This window comes from Apus apus, chromosome 5 (assembly GCF_020740795.1).
Source record: "Apus apus isolate bApuApu2 chromosome 5, bApuApu2.pri.cur, whole genome shotgun sequence".
NCBI lineage: Eukaryota > Metazoa > Chordata > Aves > Apodiformes > Apodidae > Apus > Apus apus.
This window is the reverse complement of record NC_067286.1, coordinates 38,141,523-38,156,761: the sequence shown is the minus strand read 5'-3', so window position 1 is coordinate 38,156,761 and position 15,239 is coordinate 38,141,523. Positions and strand designations below refer to the sequence as shown.

Here is a 15,239-nt window from a genome sequence, read left to right as displayed (position 1 = left end):
TTAAGCAGATCATCATTCAATATTGTGATCTAATAGTCCAGGGAAACAAATTCTTCATGAAGTATGCAAAGACAGCATTGATTAAATTGAACTCCATGCCAGAATGATGTAGCTATTATTTTCAGAAAGTAACACAGGTATTTGTATTAATAGCTTGGTTTTTTTGCAGAGGAAAGTAGCCTATTCTTTAATATTTCAGATATTGCAAATCAGTAAAAACACTTTTTATTCACTCACCCTCTGTTCTTTGTTTTAAAATCATGGCACACAGCTTTAAAAAAGGCTTTTCAATGTGGACTGGTGTTGAAATAAGCACAGGACAGATCTATTGTTTCATTATATAGGCAGATACACTGATAATTACTTTTAAGGTATAAAAGTTCTACAAAACATTGATTTTAATTATATTCTTATCTGTTTACTTAAATTTTGTTTTATTCATCTATGACAAAGCATTAACATACAGGAAAAATTAATGGTGGAGAACACAGATGCAATAAAGGCTTAATTAGTTAATTGACCAAGCACCTTAATAACATTTAGTGGAAGATCTATCATTGTCAAAAGGTTCATGTAACATACCCATCTAAACTAAAAAGGGGATGCCTACAAGTGTACTAAAGTGTTAGGCACCAAATGCAATCAAGATTTCACCAATATTTGAGCTTGTTAGCCCAATCATTTTAACCATTTCACATCTACCTTTACATTGTATTCAAATTCAATATAAAGCTGGCTTACACTGGATATCAGTAAATTGGGAGGAGTGGCTGGACAGCAGCCCTGCTGAAAGGGATCTGAGGGTGCTGCTCTGCAGCAGGCTCCAAGTGAGGCAGCCGTGTGCCCTGGCAGCCACGAGAGCAGACTGCATCGTGGATTGCATCAAACACAGCATGACCAGTCAAAGAGGTGGTTATTGCTGTATTCAGCATTGGTGCAGCCTCACCTTGAGTACCCTGAGCAGTTCCGGGCCCCACAATTTAGGAAGGATGTGCAGGTCCTTGAAACAGAGCTGCAGAAAGGGAGGTTCAGGATTGACATCTTATTAAAGAGTAAGCGGATAGACACTGTAACAGGCTTCCTAGAGAGGTTGGTGCCCCAAGCCTGTCAGTGTTCAAGAAGCATTTGGACAATGCCTCTGATAACAGGCTTTAATTTTTGGCCAGTCATGAAGTTATCAGGCAGTTGGACTAGATGATCATTGCAGGTTCCTTCCAACTGAAATAGTTTATTCTGTATTAAGTATCAACAAGAAGAAAGGCTGGTAAATTATGTTTCATTATTTTTGATATTTCAGAGAACAGAAAATTAACTTTTTGCCTCTCTGCATGTGAATAATGTCTTCTTTTTAGATGAGAACTCTTCAATAACTGTTAAGGCTGCAGCTGGTATTTCAGAAAGTTAATTCCTTGTTTAGCAGCTTTCTACAGGACACCATTTCCTTATTTTCCCCCAGAAACAGGTTTAGTATATGGTTTTAATGTGCTTCTCTGCTAACCTCCATAATACAGAGAAAGATGATATATTTCTGGGTGGCAATGATACACAAATTAACTTATTCCTAATTTCAGATGGCCCCATCAGTTTATTTTGTCAATTATTAGCTTCAAAGGCTTCCCCAAATCATCAAGAACTGTGGTGGAACTATTATTGCCTTTTTTGACACATAACTGTATATTAAGAACTCACTCATTAATTGCAAGTTTATTGCCAAGAGGCAAGAATATTAAGGCTGAAAAGCTTTGTAATGGCATATGCAGCATTTCACTGTTAAGCCATTCATCCACATCTGGTCTAACTTAGCAGTGACCTAAAATCATTACCATATGAAGGCTCCTTCCTAAGTTATGCAAAATGAACCTATTTAGTTCAGTTTTGAAACTGAGGAAATATCCATATCACAAAAGACCTATTAAAATATTCCGCAGAGTCTCCAAGGATTTAAAAAATGAACTTGCTTAGCCAAAGTTAAATATATTATTATGTTCTTAAATTGCTGCTGATTCATTTTTTACATGCTGTAACCTTACTGGATAGTGCCATTAGATACATTTTGCTGCATATTGTACTTTAAACTTCTTAGACTTATTCCCAATACAACCAGAAATAGTGCATCATACCCATTAGATGGCCACAGAGGAGTTTGCAATGTTCATGGGTTTTTGACAGGAGTAGGTGCCTGCAAAGTCTTTAAGCAACAGTTAACTTCTGGCTTGCTTGTAAGAGTTGTTACCTCATTCTCCCTCAGCTTGTTACAGCCCACAACAAACTCGTGTAGCCTGTAGCAACACAATTCTCCCTTGTTTTGCTTGAGGTAGCTCTTATCAAACTCTTTTTTCCTGCTGTGTGCCTCTTCTCTAATGCTTTCTCCACACTCATAAACCTCACCAGCTGGGCTGTCCCAGGCTACCTCTCTGTTATCTCCTTGTGTGACAGGGTGCCTTGATATCACGAGCACACCCTGGGCACATTCTTTTCTTAATCTCAGTTCCCCTCCTTGTGTGCCCAAACATCCTAAAGGGATACTACTGACTATCTCGTTTAGCACTCCTCATATTTCTAGAAGCAAGATTAATTTCTTTAAAAAAAAAAACCACCAACCACAAAATATCTAACGCATCAACAAGTGATGGAGGGAGAGAACCCCTAATAGGCTTGTTATATGTCACGCAGGAGCTCATATAACAAATTTTTCATATCTTCTCACATACTTACCACATTCCTGGTATGTTCTTTTGCAGGTGTGCTCTCAGACTCACACTGTATGTGCTTTGCGGTGGGGAGGAGATCCTCAGGATTTGTGTGTATCTGTGCCTGACTTCACCTGCTAAGCTTCACTTTCTGACAACATCAACAATAATAACAGCAATAACCATAGAGATATAACACTAATATCAAAACAAGACAAGGTACTGTGTTTGGTTTGATTTTAGAATTTACAAAAACAAATGGCATTTACTGAACTGTTTTTTTAATCCAAAATTGGGTTGAATTATATTAGCAGATGGAGTCATGAATCTTGCAACTAATATTCTTACTGCCCATGTATTTTGTCACTATTATCCCTGCTTTTGTATTAAATAGGACTTCATCTCCTAGGGCTATCATAAATATTTCCTGTAAATTTATATTTTAAGTTTGCCATTATGCTGTAGTTCAAAGAAATCATTACTTCAGACTTTGTTCCCTGTACAACAAGAATCTTTTATGCTGAGATTCAGTACTGGGATTTTTTCACATTTGAAATAAGAGCAAAACAAAACCAACAAAACTATAAGCCAATATCAAGCAGTCTAGTCCTCCCCACATAAAAAATTAATGAATTTTTTAATTTTACTTTCAGGTCATGGGATATCTCACTTGACCTTTTAGAAAATAAAGCCACACATCTATAAAGCTCTTGATGTGTTCCTGAAAATGTTGGCTTCGTTACCCTTTTAAAGCTTGATACTATATTTTAAAAACTGCAGCCACAATAAAAACCTTCAACTTTTGTAAGATATTTTATCACCACCAGAAAGGCAAAGAATTCATGTTGGCTTCTTGAAAAAGGAATCTAAAACCCACCTGCATAATATTACTTGTGCTCAGCTCTTAATCAGCTTTCCAGAACACAAAAAATGCTTTAGCACTCCACAGTACACTAACAGCAACCTGAACTTCACAGATGATACCAATAATATTTTCATTATTTGACAGGAAACTGAGGAGCAAGATTATTCCCAAATCTTTACAGTCAAAGAGACCTTTTTCAAACCTTTCCTTGGGGAAATCGCAGAACCAGGAAAAAAAAAATCAAAACTAACACCCACACAACATGGGAAGATATTGGGCCTGAAGCTTATTAATTACTTCTGTAAGCCTTGAATAAGACCTCCAAGTTTATATTTCCATTAGAAGAGAAACATGAGAAATCAGTAGAAGCAGAGTTAGGCCTGAACAAGAACTAAACACCTCCTGAGGCAAGTTTCAGCAGTGTGCCTGTAATAGCTGCAGCAGAGAAATTATCGTGAAAGGAAAATACTAAGGTAGCTTCAAGACTAACCTCTGTTCTGCAGCCCCTGCTCCTCCCAGCCTCTGCACTGCACTGCTCTCAAGGGAACTTGGACAGTCTTCCTCTTTGTCATTGCAGCAGGAATTATCTTGGTGCAAAGCCTGGGAGCCATTAAAGTAACATTATACCCTTTTACCTCCCTCACTCTTACTTAAAAAACCAAAAACCTCACTCTCAGAAGCTCACATTTTATTTGTGCATTTTTTAATCAAATTTCCCCTGCTGTGTTTCAATATGTTCTGGATTTTTTTCTTGGAGTCATAGTTAATGTCTGTGGTACATACTTTTGACGTGCTAGTCAAATGAATGCTTAGATACCAGTCCCTGTTCCTACTCCCATCCTTCTACTCCTCTAATCTCTTCAATCTTAATGAAAAATATTTTTCTTCTTTATAAAAGGAAATTACTTGTATTGCATTACCAACCAAAAAGTGTAATACTAGGCCCTAGTATGATTAATAATTACAGGGAAATATTATTGGACTTTTTTTCTGCTCTCAGCACCACAGAGTTGCCATTAGATTCATAAATTTTATATCAAATGACTGGTAATCTGACCTACATCTACATCTGTTGCTGAACAGAATTTTGTTATTGAAGTATTTCTTTTTTCCTCCCATTTGAATCTAACTTTGATTCTGCAATATTTGAAAGATATATCTTAGAAGAGATTGTTAGAATGCTGTAAATAAACTGTAGGGAATGATGTCTGATAGTAGAACCAACTGAAGTTTTTTATTACAAAAAATGCAACTATTAATAGAGATTTGGTTTGCAAAACCAGTATATTGCAACAGTATAATACTGAGTACTTTAGTTCTCTGGATGAAGATCTTCTAGGATTACTTGAAATAATTTTCAGGAGGAAATTTGAACCATTTCCAATATACACATTCTACATACCATTTAATTACTCATTCTCTTGTCTTTGTTGAACACAACTGCATTCCTATTTTAGCAAATAATATAAACTTATTTATTAAGCTAGATTTAAAATACATGTAATTAAAACTGAAATGCTTATTTAGTATTTGTCCCACCATAAAACTACATTCATCAGCAGAAAAGATCTATTTAGCCTTTTAATCATCAGTATGTGTCTGTGTGTTGTTGAAGCTGTAGATGAAAAGATGTTTGCTTTTGGGTTTAAGAAACAAGTTAAATTTTGCTATGGCCCAGCTAGCAGTTATGATCCATCAATAAGAAGGGGACTTAAACAGAAACTTACAGCACAGATCATATTTTCCTTACTTTCAGTAAAACGCTTTGAAAGGCTGGAATAAAGCACTGTGCATCCTGGCCTGGGAGATAACCACCTTTAAGTATTCAATACATACAGCATTTTTTCTCCTAAGAGGATTTAATTTACCAAAACGATTCTTTTTTGGCTCCCTGCAGGGAGAAGTGAAATGGTAGACTTCCTTCCACTAGGCTGTCAGGATATGTTATTTTGCTGATCAAGGAACTTCAAGTACCCAACACTAATCAGCCCAAGACAGGCTAATTATAATCCCTGAGGCCTTCTCCAGTCTAGAAATATATTGCTAACAAAAACAAAACAAAAAAAAAAAAAAGAGCCCTGCCAAGCTGGCTTTTTTCCTGGCTCCAAATGCTATCAAATTTCACTTTCAGAACATAATTTTCAAGTCAGATCTAGAGGGCGGAAATACCATTTCACAGACTGAAGGTTTGTTGCGCTTCTCTACAACCTCTGTGGTTCTTCTATACTGATGAAAGCACCAGACAAACCAAAGAATGTTTCTCAGAACTTTGTTTTATCTTTGTATGTTTGATTATGTAATTGCTGTCTGAACTTACTAAGAATTAGCTGAAATATAAAAAACATGAGGTACTAGGCAGTTTATAAAAATCAAAATACCCACTAATACTCCATCAACAATTAGCACCCAGTAAAAGCACAGAGAAAAACACAATTAATTTGTAAGCCATTCAAGACAGTTCAAGAAAACATGCTTGTGGAATTAAAATATGTCTAACATTAATTGTAGGTGTCGAGTTTAGTATATTAGCTTGTGTTACTTACATATTACACACATTCTTAGATTATTCCTTTTTTTAACAGTTCAAAGGATTAACACAGGAATCGAAGCTACATGCCAATACACAGGTCTAAGGAAGACTAAACTGAAGTGGTTTCAAAGTTACATTGGGAGCCAGAAGACAATACAGGTTAATTGTGGGGGCTGCTTTTACTCTTGATCATTCATGAGATGCCTTTCTTGCCATGCTCCTCATCCCTGAGCTATTGGCACATCAATTGGAAATAAATATCTTCAGCTCACTTGACACTTACAGCTATTTTGGTTTCTATAAATAAGTATTTATTAGACTGGAAAGAGCAGTATCTCCAGCAGCCAGAGGCCCACCCAATTCAGAACAGATGTTATTCCTGTGTATATCTCATCTAATTTTAGTACACATCCATCAGTCATCCACTGTTTTGGGTTGTTTGCTCTCTGAACAAAACCGAAGTGAAAAAGTTTCATTAAAAAACATATTGTTGTTTTTCTTTAATCAGCAATGACTGAGAAAATATTATTTTGTAGAATAATTCTTATCAAGCTCTAACTGTGGAATGGAGCTCATGAAGATCATGCAAAAATCTGGTGGGTCCCCCTTCTTTACCAAAAAAAGGAATAATTTATTTTACAGCAGAATCGCATGCATATATTGCCTCAAGCTTTATGGACCAGGTGTTCCTGCCTCTCTGTCCGTATGGAAAACACTTAGAATCAGTAGATATATCTGCCTGCTCTTTTCAAACTTAATTGTGGAATTAAGCTTTTATTTTCAAATAAGCAGACTCGACAGTTTGGCAAACACTACTTACAAATGTAATTTTTGTGTTGCCGAAGCCACAAGTTTTCCATACACTGGGTAAGTCTTCTACTATGCAAAATTTTATCCCAGGACAAAAATCCCAAAAGCTAGTTTCCTGCTGTTAGATTTTACATTTTATTTTCAGCACCCACATCTATGTTTTATTCAGCAGTGTTCCCTTGCACCAGTCTATATGGCTTCTGCTACTGTCTTACCTGTAATATGTGTGTGTGTAAAGTTAAACTGATAATAGTGTCACCCAGCACTCTATATAGAGTGCTTTGCAAAGTGGATCAGTATCATCATGTCCATTCTACAGGGAATTAACAAGAGGCACATGTTCAGAGACTATTAGCAGGGGGCACATCCAGTGTCAGAGCCAGAAGCAGTTTCCAGGTCTCCTTGATTCAAGTATCACAGGCCACTGCTCAAGGCTATATTTCTTGTAGCTATTCTCTGACTTGGTCTTATTCTAACATTAAAATTTAAATGTAGGAAGTCTTCATACTCATTTCAATACATTTTCATGACAAGTGGGGAAGGGAGAACACCTAAGATCTTTACCTTAAACAAGTATTAATCTAGTGCTTGTGCCCTATATAACTCACCATTCAGTCCCTCAACATGCTGACAAACATTTCTCCTTATTGCCCAACAAGAAGGGAGGACAACATATTTGAGGGGGATTTATCCCTCTTGGTCAAAATGGCTTATAAGTTACAACAAAGCAAAGCTATCATATAGGCAGGACCACCAAACGAAACAAGTTCTAGTCCAATTCAAAATGACATAATGAAGCTGAACAAAATGCATAACTAAGATTTTTTTTGCTGCATCAAGACTGTAGATGACACATGAAAGGGTCTGTAAAATATACCCTGTGTATATTAATAGCTGACCCTTAAAATGGCAACTCACGTATCTGCTGTGTCACTGCCTTAGCAACACGGACTAGATGTGCTGAAATCTGACAGCAGCCTTTTCTAGCTGAAGCTACGAGATTGGGGTGGGGTTTTTTTGTGGCAATCAAAAACTGATTTATTATTCTAACAAAATACCATGTTTGAGGAGACTCACAGTGCAGCTGGAAGTACAGGAAGGATACATACTTGCTAGTACAGAATTGCCTTGACCAAGGACTTAGCCTCCTAAGCAGGAAAAGCTGCTTCTGAACGTGATTTAACACACTTGAAAACTGTAAGCAGTCTGCAGTAGCAACATGCAACAGCTTAGAAAGGTGTCCTTATTTGAAAACATTCTCAGTAGACCCTAGTTATTCCGTCAATAGCACTTAGTTTTTATCAGGAGAAGCTGCACTTCAGAGCTAAGTGTTGAGAGAAGACTTTTATTAGTTTTGTCATTGCTCATATTTTGAGTTTCTCTAAGGCTTGTCTTGCAATATTAGCTGAAAAACAATTTTACATAACTCTCAGGTTTGAAATCTGGCTCCTTTTTGGTTTGTATTCATTCTGTGAGTTCTATTGGTCTCTATCAAATAAATACATGTCAAAAATCTTGTTTATTGTAAGAGCAAAAATGCAATACAAGTCAGCTTTTCAACATTATTTCTCTGTGGGCTCAGTTGCAAGCATCTAAGGCTGTTCTTTGTAGTGCAAACCAGGCATTTATCCTTACTCTCCAATTTCCAAACTAGCCAGCCCAATATTTCGGTAGACAAGTATGTTGTGTTCTGAAATCTTTTGTATCTATTTTGCTGAAATATTTTTTATATTGACTCCATTAGTAGTGAGTATTCTGTCACAGCAGTTTGTTAAAGGACAAGCATTATCTAGCCAATAGAGGAAGTTCTGTTTTAAAATTTTCAAACAAATGTACTAAAAACTAAGATGCGCATGGAGCTTTTTTCCTTTCTGTAACCATCTAAGCATAAAAAGGACCAGATTCCAGCAACTAAAGTACGTATTTTTCTTATTTCAGTTTAAATATTACAGTTCAAGTTTTGTCTCCAAAAGGTTAGCAAGCAAATCCTCCTCTTTTGAAATACTATAACTTTACCAAGATCATTATATTAAGCTACAGCCTAATTTAGGGTAGGGAACAATCTTTTTTGCTTTAAATCCCTTGAAATTTCACTGATCTCCGATGAGCTCAGCTTTGTCCAATGCAGTCACCACATTAAAAAAAAAGCAAACCACCACCAAACTCAGAAAACACAGAAACACAAACAGGAAAGTACAAGGACAGGCAGAAGTTTGTATCCTTTTCAAAGTACTAGATGAACAATAAAGAAAAGTTACTACTTCTCCCAGGCCTTCCAAAGGTTTTCCAAGATACAGGCAAGTTACTTATCCTCAGCATCTCTCACAGAGGGTAAGTGAGGAAAATAGTTTCTCTTCTCAATTCAAACTGAAAATTAATGCAATCTAGTCAGGAAAGACTTTACCATGTCTCAGGTTTTTGTACAGTCCCTAGGACTGTAAGGGTCCTATCCAAACTTTGGTAGAGATATCTGAATTGGTTTTTTTTATTATTTTAAAACAGTTATGACCCTGAAGTTCCAGAAGTTTTCTGAATATAACTTTTTATAAGCTACTTTTTAGAGACTGTGCAGAGGAAATAAAACTTTTTTCTAAGGTATTTAAAAAGAAAAGAATCATAACTTGATTCAGGAGAGGAATTACAACCATAACATTGAGGAGCAGAAACCTGGAAGGAGCAAGTAGATCACAGAAGAAGTTATAGCATTGAGAAGAAGTGGAAAGCAAGAAATGCAAGTTCAACAGTGTGCAAGGAGGTTGTGTGGGATACATGTTAAAACTGAAGACTCAGCTACAACCTTTTAGTTCAGAGAGGAAATGACGCACAAATGACACAGAGGAAAAAAGAAAAACCAAACAAAAAACCCACACACCGAAACCCACCAAACTTGTTTTATGATTAGGTGCATACCTCCCTTATTTTATCCACACACCAAACTGGTAAAAAAATAATTATTTTTGAAAGCTTATGAAAAAAATCATGTCTGATTTCCTAAACCTGAAACTATGACAACATTTAGCTTACAAGACAATCAGTACAGGGCAACTCCTGAAAGAAAAAAAAAAAAGATGCAAAAGTAATAGATTTACAGTTAGATGGAAAACAACTAATTGTTGCAGTTGGATGCTTCCTCACCTAAAAGCTAGGACTTAGCACAACCTAATACTAACTAAACATCTTTTTAAGTGTGCCAGCTCCCACAAGACACTGTACCATGGGGGCTTGGGAGGTCTATTTTGCAGAGCTATTTCATCATAGAAACCACTATCACTTGAAAGATCTCTATGCCAAAGAGAGACAGCACATTTCAGCTATATTCTTGGAACACCTGATGTCTATGAGAAAGTAGCTGGACTTGGTGCATCAACAATACTTGAGTTCAGGCCTTTCTGTACCTGCACTCAGCCTCACAGAAGCCTGACAGCTGCATGGAGGGTCCTGTGGTTTCCCTTGCACACTGCCTTCATACTGTTTCACCTTGAAAAACAATTGGTCATCCAGAGAGCTGACCACTTGCCCTGGGTGCTCTGAACAGTTGCAGAAGCCAGTTAGCTGGCAAAGGTAAGAACGTCCCATTGCAATTCACAATACTCTTCATATGACACAACAATTATCCTCAAGACTGGAAAACACTTCATTTACATGCCAAGTCCTGTTCCAGGTGCCTTAGAAGACATTGATTCACCACTTGAGAGAAAGTCCCTCTTTGCCTGGCATCAGAAATGAATACTGGACAAGAAGGAGGTGATGACATTTTGGCCAAGGCTGCCAGGGCAAGCCTGTATTCTGACACATGCCATGAGAACTGAGAGTTCACACAAAGCAGAAAGCATTCCTGGCTTTAAACACTTTGTCTGAAAGTGCCAGACATTGTAAACTGCACAGAGCTGATTTTTTTGACCTTGGAGGTATTAAATGCTGAGTCAGCCTTGCTGGGAGTTAAAGTACCTGAGAGTCTAGATATTTTAAACTGGTAGTTCAACCACAAAACAGGAAGGGAAGAGCTACCTGGATGGGCATTTTTTTCTTTATTCCCCATTCCTTTTCACATGAAGCAAAGCTTTTCTGAAGGTATTTTAAAAATAAGAAACATTTTGCTTTAGGAAAGCACATTTTGATGCTCTTAAAAAGAGCGATTTTCATTATGATCCTTCTGAATCACTACACAGAGACATGTGTGTGGGTATACTTAGTTTAACTGCAATAACAGTCATGCTATGATGACCATACCATGCCAGTTAAGGGATTTATATTGTGCATTTTTAAGTTTGACTTAGGGGGTGTGAAGTGGGGTCAGGTGCTTTTATTTTAAAATCAGTAGAAAATGTTAGATACAAAACTAGACATGAGAAATAATACTCCACTGGTACAAGGAAGTGATTAAACAGCATTATGTGCCCACCCAGCAAACATGAGACAGGGGCACTTTAAGCACTGACAAAAAAGAAAATAGCTATAGCAAGGACTTGTTATGGCTACGAGTGTATCTGAGGTCTCTCTTCCCTTAAGCCGAAGCCTGCAAAAGCTGACAAAACCCAGGATGGCAGCTGCCACTTCCAGGAGAGTTCTGAGTCATGACAGATATGGTTGCTGCTTCCATCCACTGTACATCCCACTCCCCCACTACATAAAGCAGCAATCTAGACTTCTACTGGCTCTCCATCCAGCTCAGCTTTTCTGTTTGCTCCTTCCCTTCCTGTAGCAGGTAGCATTCAGCACACACACAAGAAAACCATCAAGCCCAGAATAATAGTGATTTTAACAGAAGAGTGCAAGTCAACTATGACATTGCACAGGATTTAAAAGTTATTTTGAAGGAAGAATTTCACCAGCATTTTGGAAGTGCCACCAGTTCTAATCAATGTTTGAGCACTTCTGATAAAGAGGACTACTTTGACTTGACTTCCCAGAGGTTAGTTCCTGGACACAGACCCATTCCAGAGCCACCACAGGTAGGGAGGATGGGACACCCACCCGCCACTGTTTTACAGAGACATGACCTACCAGAAATAAAGTCTAGAGCTCAGGGTTCCCTCAGCTACTCTTTAGAGAAGAAAAAAGGTTTTCCTTCCACAGAGGACAAGTTCTGATCCCCCCTCAGTAGGCTTTGCATTGCTGTACGCTGATAAAAAAAAAAATCTGCAACGTGTTAAAATTGTACCAACTGCTATTGCTGGAATCAGGTTTTTTTCATGAACCCTCACAGCTCTTTTGGGAGGAATCAAGCTTCTGTATCTCTTTGTGTTCAGTACAAAGCTATGTAGGAACTATACAACTGACAATATAATAAAATCATTTAATAAAGCAGCAATTAAACAGTAACACCCTTTCTGTTCACTAGTATGAGCCCATCTCCAATTACACATCAGCATGGAAATGCATACAAAGAACTTTAGCCTCCAGATTAAGTGTCCAAATTTAGCTACTTTGAAGAGGAAGGCATGTATTCACAAAATGCAGTTGCCTTCAGTGATGATGAGTAAAACCAGCTGTGGAACAAAACTGAAAGCAACACACTTTTCCTACTGTTGAACACTCTCTCACACGTAATCGTACCAATTATGAATCTGTCTCAACAACAAGCAAAATTGCCTTAAATCTGTCATGTTGCTACATTTGGCCATGATTTGACACAGGCAATCAGGCTGGCTTTTTATAGTAAGATCCTCTTCCTCACTCCATACTCTTCCCCGTCTTCATGTACAGATCTCAGTGAAACACTTGGGTCCTTATGAAAATTAACAGGAAGTATTCTGCAAGGAAGACATTCAGCTGGATACAGAATTAGCTAAGATGTTCACCACGAAATAAGTAGTGTCATCACAGTTGCATTATTAGCAGGTGTTTCCCAGGACAAATAATGTTGTGGGAAGGGTGTGGAATAGAGAGTAACAGCAGCTTTTAAAAAAGGAATGTTTGAAAAACAGCAGGATTTGCATTCTCATTGTTAGAAAAACTTAAAAATTCCGCACTGGGGCCTTCTTAGCAAGTCATGTCTCTGTGAATACTGTCAAAAGTTGCTGGTTTTCCCCTGTATGTTTCTCCTCATTTTTAACTCTAGCCTGAGAAGTTGCAGTGACAATCTAAATTGCAAAATCTAACCAAGTCTGTTATTATTAATAAAGGCCTAATATTCCAACCAAACATGTCTTACACTTATTCCTTATTAACTGTTCTTTGATGGTACCTAAACTCACAAGTTAAATTCATCGCTCACCAGCTCTCTTCACATCTCTAATTCTGACCCTACCCAGACATCAGCTGTCTCGCCTGCCTGCCTCCCTCCCTCTTGCTAACTCATACCTTCTGAGTTTGTCTGGGGAAAGTACAGCAAGCACAGGAGACATCTACTTTCACACTCTAAAATGCATCACAAATAAATAAAACAACATCGTTCTAACACTCATGTACAGTCATCTCCTTTGTGTTTTGCAGTAGGAAAAACAAAACTCCACAAATGTATCCAGACCATGCTGAAAAGAAGCATCTATGATGCAGTACAGACAGACTAATTCAGATATAGGAGCTCCATTCCAGCCTGTGCCAGACAAGACCACTGCATCCCTAGGAAGAGCAGTGAGATCTCGTTATATTTACTACTCTATACTTTATCAAGTATAAGGGGCTAAAAACCTCAATTAATATAGACATCACTGAAAAATAAGCAGTTGCTATTTTTTCTTGCTGCACTTTTGAAATTTAAACTACACAGAGAGAACAGAGCCAAAGACCACTCCCTAATTCCTAGTGGACATATTCAACAATTAAAATGACATGTGTCTGGGCTTTTCTTTCTTTCTAATAGCAAGCAGCTGAAAGACTGATTTTTTTTAAATGTGGAAATCAAACAACGTTGTTGTATATCATCCAAAAAGATGAACTTGAAGTTAAGCAGAATTAGCCTGGCCTCCAGAAGCAAGAACTTAATAAAAAATAAACAAACATTGTAAAGAACTGCTAGATATTATAGACATTTTAACCAGCTTGCTAAATACAAAAAATACATATTTTCTTTCCATTATATAGGTGGAAGCCTTTATAATTATTCCTATTATTATTTTATTCATAGCAAAAGCCCTTAGAATGCCTGGATCTTTGGCTACACCTTTTACTGCAGTTGCAGCAGGAAATAAAAAAAGAGCACACAAAAACCACAAAAACAACAAACCAAACGTTTTCCTTTCAGTAAAAGATAGATCTAAAACACCTTACATGAGTTTTACTACTATAAATAAACAGATTTAAGGAAAGCCAAACAGTAGAAAAGCCAAATGCTACTGTACCTTCAAAATACCTGGTTATTGTTTTACAATCAATTTTCTGCCTTTAAGAACATCAACAGAAATAGGACAGTACTGAACCATGTTTAAAATCTATACTGTTCCGGCTGCTTGTTCAGCACTGGTTCCCAAAGTATTTTCTGTCCTATCACATTATGGAAGGCCAACAAAAGTAAATAGATGCTATCCATGCTATTGAAATAAAAGAGGTTAAAAAAAGAGCTACACATATTAGGAATGCTTAAATAAAGAGACAGGGAAAGGAACAAGCTATGTTTATGGCATTGAAACTGAAAGCACCTATTCTTTCCATTTAAGCAAATCAGACCGTACCAACTTTAATTGGATTGTGACATTTAAATACATTCTCTTTGAATCTTTAGGGTATTATCACAAACGCAAAGACAAGTCGGAACATTCAGACTGAAGACATTTTCTGTAGGCCTTTGTCTTAGCCCATCTGCCTGAAAAACAATATTAAGGCATGCAGCATCTTTCTTCAAAATGATTTTCACAAGGCAAATCCCCTATATTCTTATATTAGGAAAACCTCATAAAACAGGAAAAAATAACAGCGCAATTAAGAACAGCACGGCATTACTTACCATGTCCTGTTCAAATCATCCTCTTTTGATGTTTACAGCACATCTGTAAGATGCAATACTAGGAGGTGCCTTGTGTGACCTGCTGCATGATGCTGTGACATCAGTTCAGATGATGCAGCTCATTATGGGAAAGGCTGCTGTTGCCATGGCAACTGAGATGTGATACGAATCCTTACTGCATTTCCAGGGGAGCCCTAGACAATACGGAAGCCCTTTAAAGACACAGACAGCAAACAAGCTTTTAAAGTACTGTGCCATAGATTTTAGAGCCCGTGTTTCAATACATGCATTTTTTTAGGGCACATTTTAGATAAATTATTCTTGCATGGTGATACAGAATTGAGATGTATGTGTTATAAATTATTTTTATTTTTAAAACTTAATACCACGCTTTCCATTTTAAGAACAAATCTTATAAGTCAAATTTATTTTAAGACAGGTTCCCATACATGATAAAAA

General features: G+C 37.2%; 1 protein-coding gene across 1 annotated transcript in view; it reads right to left on the bottom strand.

Moving 5' to 3' along the window:
* The window catches only part of AKAP6 (A-kinase anchoring protein 6), a 280,187-nt gene extending 265,311 nt beyond the window's left edge, over positions 1–14,876 (bottom strand). The window contains exon 1 of the mRNA XM_051622356.1: positions 14,781–14,876. The gene's annotated coding sequence lies outside the window, so the exon portion shown is untranslated. The remainder of the gene's footprint in view (positions 1–14,780) is intronic.
* Between the last annotated feature and the right edge of the window lie 363 nt (positions 14,877–15,239).